At 50.2% G+C, this 11,032-nt stretch overlaps 1 long non-coding RNA gene across 10 annotated transcripts in view; it reads right to left on the bottom strand.

Annotated features, from left to right (window-relative positions):
* Positions 1-241: 241 nt before the first annotated feature.
* Positions 242-11,032, bottom strand: part of LOC133340312 (uncharacterized) — a 34,110-nt gene continuing 23,319 nt past the window's right edge. For all 10 annotated transcript variants that reach the window (XR_009754873.1, XR_009754876.1, XR_009754875.1 and 7 more), the window contains 3 exons: positions 9,468-9,565; positions 8,460-8,518; positions 242-5,539 (listed from right to left, as the gene is read on the bottom strand). This is a non-coding gene — a long non-coding RNA (uncharacterized LOC133340312). The remainder of the gene's footprint in view (positions 5,540-8,459; positions 8,519-9,467; positions 9,566-11,032) is intronic.

The raw sequence follows: 11,032 nt of genomic DNA, 5'->3' as shown, positions 1-11,032 counted from the left end.
ATTATCAATGATGTTTTGTGTACTATAGACGCAGAACGGAGTTCATAGAAAGGGAGTCGATTCGGAGTGTGGCAAAGGCTCGCCATGGGCACTACGGATTCGAACGCCAGCTCTTGATGGCATCTGATGAGCAGCTTCATGACACTGCGCGGCGGAGGCGGCGGGACAAGACAAAGACACTCACCCCCACGCCCCCCAGACCTCCCCCCAAACCCCCACCTCCCTGCTCCCCCGCCCCCACACCCAACCGTACTGCACAGTAAAAACGGTATAAATAGGAGGGCAATGAAAATATAGAACGCACCCGTTCGTAAAACGAGATTTACCACGAAATGACAAACTAACAATAAAATCGTGGCGGCGCTTAGAGCAGAGAACACACACGGCGATGGAGGGGAGTGGTGTGAGAGGGGGGCTGTGGGGAGTGGAGGCGATGGGCCGTGGTGGGCCGAGTCGGGGTCTCGGGGATTATAACAGTCACCGCAGATTGAGGCAATATTCCGGCCCAAGTTACAGGCGATAGAGGCCATTTCAGAGACGTAAGGGGCGGACTAAGGGCTGCATCCCCCATCTCCTTGACGGGGGAGATGGGGGGAGCATAATGGTAGTCGGGCGACATAGACTTGTACAGAGATGCGCACACACACACACGTGACCCATATACTTGGAAAGAGACCCATAGACTCCCACGGACTGAGTTGTGATTAAACCACGCTACCAAGAGCAACGAGTCAAGTCCCAGGCCGGTCACCAATGACTGCGCACAAAAGAGCGCAACAGCATTGCAACAGAATGACCAAATCACTGAATGCGCCCGATCTCGGAAGCTAAACAGACTTGAACCTGGTAAGTCCTTTGATGGGAAACTGTCTGGGCATACCAGATGCTGTATGTTTTGGCTGTGAGAAAGCCAGATCTGTGTTGGGGTTGAAGTGCAACCCCCTCGGCAGCGTGGTGGTTTTCTTCAGGTCTCCGGTTTCCTCCCATAAAGCCAGATTATCATTACCGATGGAATTGGCCAAAACATCCGAATGCAGTGAGGCTTATCTGGATAAACAAAGGAGATAGTAGCATTACTATCAACCTATGGGAAAGGGGCAAGAGATCCCCTGAGAGGGAAGCAGCGACCCCCGTGGTCTGCAGGACCTCTAGCTGAGACCCTACTTACACAAAACAGATGTCGGAGGTTCGCCGTATGCGTTAATGCGATTACATCGGCGAGTCCGCGTCCACTCTCTCAAACCCATCTCCGCAGCGGCACAGACGCGTCATGCCCTGATTGTGTGCACAATTAACAACGAAGAACTCAACACGGTCGTCAATAACGCTGTGGCCTTAAGATAACCCATATATAAGGCGACATTTCAGGCAATGGCGCTTTTTCGTAGCGCATAAGAGCCATTTCTCAAAACGTTGCCCGTTAGATTTTTCCTGTTTAAAAACAGGGCTGTTGGTGAATGTGTGGAGTTTGATAATTGTGCTTGTGCACCACTGCCAACGCAGCAGCATCACGAAATAATTCGTCATATGCGCCATCATCAGTCAGGCTCAATTCCCTGCTGGATGGAGGCCTCCTCAAGCCACCACCACCGCTCACGACCCTGCAGGGCCAGCCGGGATGGTCGTGCGGAATTTAAGAACATGCAAAGCTCCTTGCCAATCCGCTGCTGGATGAGGGCCTCCACAATGCAGAGCCTCGCACACTCTCGGGAGCTAAGTGGGCTTTGGTCTGGATAATTGGTGCCCACCAGGCACGCCCAGTTGACAAAGGCAGCACCAAGACCATGCTACGGGGTAATCAGCAGAGGGAGCATTGGAGCCAAATCTAATATTGTACTGTATGCACGTCGAACTTCTTTAACAACGTTAGTCAACCGTGCTGATCACCAGCGCTCACTAACCAGAATGGTCATAAAACCGATAAGACTACAAAAAGTGTGCAAAGGCTCTCATTCAGCAGTGGATTGATAAAGGGCTGGACATGTCTGCATGTGAATTGATATTTACATACTTCTTTTTACCCAGGTTAACCTCATTGAGACTCATGACTCTTCTTGAATAGAGTTTTGACACGTTTTAGTAGCAACGGTTGCTATGTAAATTCCAACTGAGGAACCTGCAGGTATTTTTTTTATTTCATCTATTTGGTTCATGACGGCGGCACACAATGGCCTACTCTCGTAGTCCTGTTATGGTTAACACATCTGCAATATTAATCATGGCGGCCGCCGGCTTCGAACCGCGAGCCTCTGCACCGGCGGCGAACGCACGACCGCCACACACATGGTATTGCGTGTGCAGTGATCATAGTTAATACCACCGCGTCCAGCAGAGGGCGCCGTGGCCACGCTACGGGGATCCACGGCACGAGCGGCCCCATGACCAACGTCTGGGATCGGTCCGGCTCGTTTGCTTGGAAATTGATTGCAGCCAATTATTAAAACTATACTCCGGCGCCACAAATCATCGCATATTCTAGTCTCATCATTTTAAAGATTCCAACAATGCATAAAACAAACCTGGGAACCTTCAATGCCACAATTTCACCGCTCGAGCGATCAAGGAGACTGAGCAACCACTTATTTTTGCTCAAGATTTCTCGCAGAAATCGCCATGCCATTTGGTTGGGTTGGATAAAGCGTCTCCTCTGGACGTGAAATCCGCGTCGCGCGCCTGCCGGCAAATTGAACCACGCGCTTAATTGCGTCGAGGCCGCCGTCCACTTAAGTTCGTCTATTCTTTCTCGCCAATCTTGGCCCGGAGCGCTCGTTCCTGCACCGAGCGTGAGCTCCGCACCGAGAGCCGCCAGCAACAAAAGCGAAATCACGCGGCGCTCACAGCGACGCCGCTCATCCTCCCCGCTGGGTCCTCTATTTTTTGGTGCTGTAATGAGTGCAGTGCCATTACTGTGAGAGTAATTTACCTCCGTTTTCGAATCGAGTTTGTTTTGTCGCCCCTTCTCCCTGCGCGTTTGCCCCCTCGCCACCTGATTGCTTTGCACAAAAAGTCCTCCCCGGAGCGAAGCGAGAGAGCGAGGTGTGGGCTCCGTGGGCGATTTTTGATGAATATGACCGCGCTGTTATTTTTTTTGTGTACGTCAATGTAGAGCTGTGCTGATGTCAAATCCAATCAACTGAAGCGTTCTACTTTTCATTACAATCTTTATACTAAAATGAACTCAGCAGGATGCACGCAAACTCATTCAAAAAAGAGGAATTGACTAAATACATCAATGGGAGTCTGACCAGGTGAGAAGGCTAATCTGGGTATATGAACCCGTCTGTGCGGACAATTGCATGCTAGCCCCTCTTAAAGCCATAGGGGTTTGTCCGAGTACATCGACTTAATCGTACATGCAGAGACGCACTCCTTAACTGGCCAAGCATACCAGCGCAAGACCCTCTTTAGCTTCCGTGGAGCATTACTGAACAGATGGCAGGAATAGAAAAATGTGAAAGAATGTGCTGCCCTTCAACCGAAGGCCTCCCCATGTCAGTAATATGAGCATACTTCCCCACGCTGGGCAGTGTGCATTGGTGGGGGAAGGAGGTGTGCAGAGACTGGTTCACGTATCACTCGCCACCATCACCACCATCACTCACCAGCAGCAAACACAGAAACATCATGCCAATCATCAGCAGCATCATACAAAAAAAATCTAAATTCAGGTGTAAAAAATGCTCATGCAAACACCTTTGTTCGATTAGACTGCATTAACAATCAAGCACTCGTGAGCAGCGCAGCACGATGAGCCTCGCACTGCCAGCACTGCCGAGACCCCGCGCTCACGGGGACACAGTAGGTCAGGGGCGGGGGACAAAGTATATTGCTTGTCCCCCCTAAACAGCCTTCATGGGTGCCCATGGCTACCTGACTTGGGCCCCCCACAGTTACTCGCCCCCACAAAGCTTCAAGATCTTTCCCTCGTGCTCATAGAGAGCGGTGAAATCTCGTCTGCTTGTGGCGCTGCGCGGCAAACGATCGACACGTGTGCGGGTCGACCGCTCGTGGTGACAAGGGCCGAAACTGCGCCACGCGCACCGCCACTCCCCCACCCCCCCAACTCCCGGCCGCCGTTCGGACCCACACGGCACATTCACCAACCTCTGAGTGGCATGATTTTGAAAGACTGGCGTTTTGAGTGGTACACTATATTGTTTTATTATGCAACCGACAAAGATGCGGACTTTTAATGTCGAAGGAAGACCTACATATTTCCCACAATGGCAACTTCAAAAAGATGATCCTGGAAAAATCAGGACAGGTGGACAGTCGAATTAGCAAAGAGGGTTGGAGTCTTATTCGTATGGCACGGTTGGCTACGTACAGTGCGAAAGAAGTTACAAATACATCCATACATTGAAGTGCAACTACGATTTTACATTGAGATGGTTGAGCCAGAAGATTGCGTCAGGAGTAGCAGAGTGTATCGCTCTGATGATGCCTCCTCCATTGTATTTGCCAATGGGGCAATGAGTTGTCATATGTTCCCTAGTCCTCTGCGAGTTGCAGTTTGGGATAGTGATAAGGCTTCTGATTCGCTGCAGCAAATATTTTTCAGTGTCAGTATTTGACACTACATGTAGGGCAGTTGCACAGCTTAGGAAAACCTCACAGTAAATTTTAGAATCATCACAATTTTATATATATGGCAGGTCATTTTGATGGTAATAATCGTTTTAGAAAATATGGCTTATTCATGGATTGGTTTGATGTACACACAAACCAGACTGCACCTTCACCACCATCCCAGCGTGGATGAAGACGTCAGTTCGTCTCAGTACGTCCAACACCGCTGTGTTAACGAGCATTTCTCCCTCATCAAGAAAGGTGTACGGATGACTTCTATCTGAATCACAGTCCCAATTGGTTGACATACTACGCCCAATTAAAAATCATTGCGTGATTATGGTAATAAGTACCCATGTCCTTAGTGTCTGAAACGTACGCCTGAGATCGTGGAACTGTCCGCCAGCACTGCCTCTCGCAATCGGGGACGTGGGAACGACTACGGTTCCTGGTTCGACTATGGGCGACGGACATCTCCTCCTCGTAGTCCTCAATTTCCACCACCACCACAACCTGATGCTCGTCACCCCCTACTCAAGCTCAGTGCGAATCCCCTGGAGGGCCAGGGAACTCTGCCTCACATTCGGCTCCTCGAAGCTCCGCAACAGCCATGGTGGGGCCCACTCACACTGTGGACTGAGACAGCGCTCGGTGTTGGAAATGCGAGAGCCACTCGCATGTCCCAGAGAGAAAGACCAAACGACTCAAAAGCATTGAGACTTGGCGATACTTTCTTATTGTTCTAATGTGACACTCTGTAGGGAAGAAGGGGAGGTGCTGGTGGGGGTGGGAAGTGTTTGGAAGTGTGAGGGGGGGGGCTGTGAGGGGCTCAGAGGGGGTGGAAAGGTGGGTGGTGAGTGGGGGAGTTCTGGGGAAGGGGGTTGTTCCATCCCTTGCTCCTATTAATGGCCAGGCACATCCTCTTCCTCTTTGTCCTCAACCTTGATGTGGCCAGCCTGTGTTTGCCAACCTGTGGACAGATCGACCCACCAGAGATTAAACTCAACCAAGTACGTATGCCATACAAGTGTGTGTACCAGCACACATACATACATACGCATATATTACTCAACTAACTGGGATTACACACAACAATCAGCACCCCCTACTGGCAGAATGACACCCGATTGCATGTCAGGTGCCAAGACACCTTGTGCCCACAGGAACAGCTATTACCAGGAGTGCCCTTTCAAATGTGTTGAGATGAGATGTGATATAATATGCTCCAAGACACCCCGGTGTACAAGAGGGTGCAAAATCATTCCCATTATTATCAATACAGCCCCCGCGCGCCTTTCCAGATTGTAGTGGTAAGCGCTGCTAGCAAGCAGCTGCTAAGGGCGGCATAGTGTACGAGTGGATGGTGTGGGCAGCCCCAAGGACAGCAGCATTTGTCTTCCCAGTGTTGATCTTTACACTGATACTTGATACGGGTTTATTTTCTCTTGCTAAGAACAAAGACTGATCCCTGTCTAAACATTGATCCCCGTTGAGCCACATAGGCTGCAGCAGCAGTGCTGTGAACAAACAACTAATTAAGGCTTATAGCACAATAAGGGCTGGCCACCTTTGTCTTCTCATTGTTGGTTGATAACTAATCAGACAACCGGCTATCCATTCACTCAAGCTTACCGTAACCCACTATCCAGCAAACCATGTGAACTGCCCCTATCACTGACCCATTCCACTATCCCTGCCCCTGTAAGCCTGGCTCTACCCCAGATTGAACCAGGATTTCCACGGAGCCCAGGCAGTGGGCTCCGTGACGCTCCCCTCAATTACGCAGGTCACACGCGGCTGCGCATCTCATCACGACGACGCGACCTCTCGTTGCGATGTCAATACTGATTACGGCGGGGAGATGCGCCACGGAGAACATTTCCGTTTGGGGGTGACGCGCCGATTGATAAACGATAGGGGGCTCGCACAAAAGGGACTTGTGATACTGTACTCACTCTCAAAAAACCACCCACCATCCCCCCCTCCTCCAGCTGTCCCACCCCATCCCGCGGATAGATCGCTCGCAATCGTTGACCACTGGAATTACGTGTCACAGAGTGATGCGCAAATATGAATTGGTGGGTCAAAGCGGCGTCTGCCGTGACGTGATAACACAAATTACAAACCCCCACACCATTTATGATTCCCCCAGTTCTCTGTTGAAACATCGGCCCGGCGTCAGCATCGACGTGTCCACTTTTTGTCGCCAGGCCCCACGACTGAATCTGGGCCACGGCTCGGAGAGGGTGTTTAATAGAGATATATTGAGGGCCACGGTAGGGCACAGGAGGCCAATGGCGATGGGGCGACCGACTCGTCGAATTACCCCGACTCGGCGACTGTGTAACGGGCAGGGATAGGACTGGCGTATGTATGTATGTATGCATGTTGAACTTTTTTTGCACAATGCATAGCCAACCGTGCTAATCAGAGGTGTGGTGGATATGTGGCTAACTCATTACGGATCGGGCTTATAAATTGGCTGGTAGGCTAGCTGCTTACGGCTAGTATTGGTGGCTGGTAGCCTTGCTCGTTCAGAGGTAAAGATAGAATTTTGTTGGATAGTATGCTCCACTCACAGAGTGTTCATGCCCAATGGAATGTACAACCACCAGTTCGGTTTTTGGGCCTAATTGTTATCTACAATTCTCACAGCAGAGTGCTCAACCCTGTACCAGTGAGCGAAAGAGGGAGAGAGAGGAGCTTGTAGTCTAGCGGCGCCACTACCTCCGCTCTCGCCCGCTGAGAAGCGGTCCCTGTGCGGTGGCGGTGGTGCTCGCGGGGAGACGCGACACGGCGCTGATCACATCGGACACCGATCCTCGCTGCCATCATGCGCGGCGGCTGGGGAGCAGCGGTGCACGGCGCGCATTGATTGCACCCTGATGAGCGCACTTAGCGGCCGCCGCCACTGATTGCCGCTCCTTCCCCCTGCCGTGGCGTGGAGTGGGGGGGAGAGGTTTCCTGGCCAGTTTCCTGGGAGCGCCACAATTATTTGCAACCTGTACGCCTGATTGTTTGCGAATTTCGCTGCGAGTCGAGTTGAGACCCGCGGATGCTGCCGGACCTCACCCCACTGTGCGGGGTCTCGTGAACCTGAGCAAAGTTACGACAGCGCGCGTGATGCCAAAAAGTGAAAAAAGAACGGAAGGTGAAAGGCTGCACGTGGCGATGGGAAGAGAGACAAACCGTTTCTGGGTGTAGCACAACAACCAATCAAGATGCTAACAAACTCGCCATATCCCTAACCAGGTAACCGGCAGACGCACCGAGCAGGCCGCAATGTAATCGCTTCCCAACCTGCACTTTTAATAACGTGCGCTATTCCACCGCACACTCTTTAGGTACATGCGTTTAGAATATTTGGCTGCTATAAATTTCCACATGATGATAAGCATCTTCTTTGAGCTATCTTTTGTGGCTAGGTCACTTCTGAAAAAGAGATATATAGCTCAGTGGGCCTTAACTGGTATAGTAAAAATAATTAGTTAACTCTCCCATCAACCGTTCATACTTGGAGCCAACTCCCAATTCCATTGGGGACCTGAGGACCGTTATTCACGAGCAGGGATGGGGAGAAGAGGAAGTGCTTATTGAATGGAAAGCTGGAGCGCAACTGCAAATAATGGGGGAATTCTTCAATTCCTTTTACGATTTTCTTTTCCCATGCTCCTTTACACTTACTCTTGTCGGTTGTGATGCAACAACGCCGCCAGCTTGGAGCTGCCCGTGGTCAGATATCCGGGGGCACTCCCGGGAGGAGAGGGATTTCATCCGGGGAGTTAATTAAGCGCAGCGTGGCTCCTCTTGTTTATTTATCACGTGCTCTTTGACCGCTTGCTCTTGTATGAATAAATTAAGGAGGCCTTTGTTGTCGTGTTCGCACTCACTCTCTCTCCGCGGTGAGCTCCTCGATGTCGTGGCTTTGCAGATCTTCCTGCTGCCTAGCCTGCACGCATGCCACGCACACAGGCACTACTACAGACTCCTCCATCAGCATGCTCATTGCCTCAACGATGCTGTCCACGCGTGTGATTAGAAACTTGGCAAGCTGAGCTTGCATAATAGAGGTTTTTTTGGGTTAGATCGCGTAAATATATAAATGTGTCATTAAAACCCGCCAACACCTGACACAGCCAACTAGTAAAGGTTGTCACGTAAACCGAACATGCCAATTCGTTACTAGTACAGCACTTACCGGTACAGCACACCAACACACCGGTACAGCACACCAACACACCGGTACAGCACACCAATACAGCGGTGTGCTGTACTAGTGACAAATTGGCATGTTTACGTGACAACGTTGACGTGACAACCCTTACTAGTTGGTTGTGTCGGGGTGGTGGCGGGTTTTAATGACACATTTATTTATTTACGCGATCTAACCCAAAAAACCTTTATTATGGATGATATTGGTCGCGAAAGCCTGTTTTAAACCAAGATGAGCTTGATTCCCAGCCATGAGTAATATATGAACCAATCCTGGGCCTCCCCTAGGTTGTCCTGGCCTTCAATGTGTACCTGGTCCAGTATGTAAACATGAGCACTGGGGAAACAAAGGCAGCTGGTTTTGGCCACACCACCCTATTGAGCGCTGTGCTGGCCTTTCTCGGTGCTCGCTAACAGCACTTGTCTCAACAGCCTGCTTGGCTACACGGGAGATATTTATCATTGCGGTCCCTCGAGGAGAGACTCAGAACAGGCCTCATCGCTGTTTGCCATGGTTGGGAATAAATCTTAAGTGGTTGGGTTCATAGCGCCATGCTGCCCCCTCTTTCACCACCCCATGTCTCATGTCAATAGCCTCTATGACTGTGCATGTGCGTGTGTGTGCATGGGTGTGTGCGCGCACCGTGTGCTTGAGTGGGCTCGTGAGTGAGTGAGTGGCCGCTTACTTCTGCTGAGCGATCCACTGCTGCAAGCCGGACACCGTGAGCTCGCTCTACCTCGTGTCGTTCTGCAACACCTTCAGGGATTGCTCCATCGTCTTCACCTGTCCATGGGGCACACAACGTTCCTCCGTATATCTTTAGCAGACTGTTGGGGCTAGTGTTGTAAGGGAGCACCTATGAAATCTGGTATGGCACGTCCACAAAGGGCTAACACCATGCTAACACCATGCCCTTTCTCTCCTCAGGGCCATGTTTACACACCGCACCAGGTACTAAATTAAGGCTGAGTTGACCTAGGGAAGGCGTAGGACCAGCTCAGATAATTGCCACTCATGTTGGCCGTGAGTGGTAAATGAACTCTATTCCCGACATTCGTAGCATGCGCTAACCACTACAACAGGGGTCGGGAACCTTTTTGACTGGGAGAGCCATAAAAGCCAAATATTTCTAAATATATTTCATTGAGAGCCATATAGTATTTTTAACGTATAATAAATTAAATATGTCTTACTTTTAATGCGACTTCTGGTGCTGCATGGTTTTGCTGATGGCCTTGTAGTCTGGTTCATACGTGGTGAGGTTGAGCTTCATGCAGACGTGACCCGTGAAATTTATCTTCAAAACTAATTTCTGTTTACTTTAAAATGACACAGTATTATTAAGCAATATCACAAGTATTTTAAAATCAGTTCCAAACTGATTTTTATTTATTTTTTCAACTCAAAATTGTCTGGGAGCCATATGCCATCACTGGAAGAGCCATATATGGCTCGCGAGCCATAGGTTCCCGACCGCTGCACTACAAGGACAAAGACCCCTCTCTATATAGCGTTAAGAGACTGTAGGGGCAAGTGCTGTTAAAGAACACCGATGAAGGCCGGTACGGAAGGAGAGGGAGGGAGTGGCCAAAATCATGCCCGGTTGCCTTTGTCTCCCTAATGTAATGTTTACACACCACACCAGGTACTCATTTGAGGCCGAGTCGACGTATGGGAGGCCCAGGACCTGTTCAGATAATAGTCACTGGTATTAGCCAGGTCGCTAGGTTTGTCTTTGTGGAGTTTGGGGGGGATGGGGGGGGGCAATGCCTCCCCCCCCCAATACTGGACACCTTTGTTTAATTTATCTTCAGTAGTTTACAATTAAGATTTAAAAAATATTAAATGCACCCGCGATTCCTAATGTAAGGGACAAAGCGAACCCCTGCCCCCAGAAATATAAATGTCAAACTCCTCCTATGTTTACATGTCACACCAACTATTAATTTAAGGTTCAGTCAACCAAATGAAGGCTGGGACCAGTTCACCTCCTTTTAGGCACAATGCCTGGGTGGGTTGATTTGGGGATCCTGGGTTGCCCATGCGTCAAGACTTCCCTCTCGGTCTTGCTGGTAGGATTCAAACGGGTGCATAACACGACGTTGGGTACCAGCTGGCCTGCAGATTTTCTGTTGGGGTTTACTCCCTTAGCCTCACACTCTTCCGAGACAATCACAAGGCAGTGAGAGGACAGCGTAACCCTAGGATAGCCGGGCCAGTTAAGTCACCCGCTACCCATACAAGTTCAGA

This window comes from Lethenteron reissneri, chromosome 9 (genome assembly GCF_015708825.2).
Source record: "Lethenteron reissneri isolate LAM-NWPU_2019-01 chromosome 9, ASM1570882v1, whole genome shotgun sequence".
Taxonomy (NCBI): Eukaryota; Metazoa; Chordata; class Hyperoartia; order Petromyzontiformes; family Petromyzontidae; genus Lethenteron; species Lethenteron reissneri.
This window is presented reverse-complemented; position numbering and strand designations above follow the sequence as displayed.